Source organism: Pteropus medius, unplaced genomic scaffold (genome assembly GCF_902729225.1).
Source record: "Pteropus medius unplaced genomic scaffold, Ma_sr-lr_union100, whole genome shotgun sequence".
Taxonomy (NCBI): Eukaryota; Metazoa; Chordata; class Mammalia; order Chiroptera; family Pteropodidae; genus Pteropus; species Pteropus medius.
This window is the reverse complement of record NW_024354500.1, coordinates 32,712,992-32,714,049: the sequence shown is the minus strand read 5'-3', so window position 1 is coordinate 32,714,049 and position 1,058 is coordinate 32,712,992. Positions and strand designations below refer to the sequence as shown.

Here is a 1,058-nt window from a genome sequence, read left to right as displayed (position 1 = left end):
GGCATCAACAAATATTTGTAAAGTGAATACATACATACATTATCTGCCTTTTTAGAAAAAGTGACTGTGAGTAATGACCCTCTCTCTTGCTCCATGCATCTACTTTTGAAATGTCTCTGGACTTTTGTCTACTTACGACTTTCTCATATATTGGAGTTTTATAATTGTTCCCTGGATGAGTGACTCAGCAATTGTCTTTATATAAGCTAACGTGATTGTACACAGAATAAAATAAACCTATTAAAACAACTGGCATATGCATATATGTGCAAAAACAATGGAATGTTGAAGAGTTAGTATATAAATTTGATTCAACTACACAACTAATATAGACGATTCCGTTTTTTTAAATTAATTAATTAATCTATCTATCTATCTATCTATCTATCTATTTATTTATTTATTTATTTTATGTTTTATGCCTACAGCACCTGGTCTTCCTAGGCGGTCTCCCATCAAAGTACTAACCAGGCCCAACCCTACTTAGCATCTGAGATCAGACAGTATTGGGCTTGTTCAGGGTGGCATGGCTATAGACTATGATTCAGTTTTTAAACTCATTTCCCTCACCACAACCTGTATGTATGTATATATGTATGTATGTATGTATATAACTTGAATTATGTAAGTAACAGTTCTAATTATAAGGTCCCTCTAAGAGAACTATGAACTCTAGCTTCCATTTTACCACATTGTGCTCCACCCTTTCCATTTTACAAAATGGAGAAAGCATTTTGTTTGCAGAGTGCTTTGAGGTCAGGAATGAATGATCTGGTAAGTACATGGCATTATAAGCACAACGTGTTCAAAGCGGCCTAAGCTGTGTGCACAGGAAAATAACACGTTCTAATCCACTTAAGGGCCTTTGTACATAGTCAGGTCCCCATTCCTTAATCCACCTCATTATGCCTAGGTAGTGAAGCATTGAAGCTTTTAGGTGCCTGCAATTACTGGCTGATAAGGTACACTGACTATCAAAAGACAGGTTAGGCAATGATATTCTAAAGAAAGCACTTCCAGCCTGTGATCACATGACACAAAGAGGTTTGTGTTGGGTA

General features: G+C 36.1%; 1 pseudogene; it reads right to left on the bottom strand.

Annotated features, from left to right (window-relative positions):
• Window positions 1–419: 419 nt before the first annotated feature.
• LOC120595194 (uncharacterized) lies at window positions 420–538 on the bottom strand (annotated as a pseudogene).
• Window positions 539–1,058: the final 520 nt, after the last annotated feature.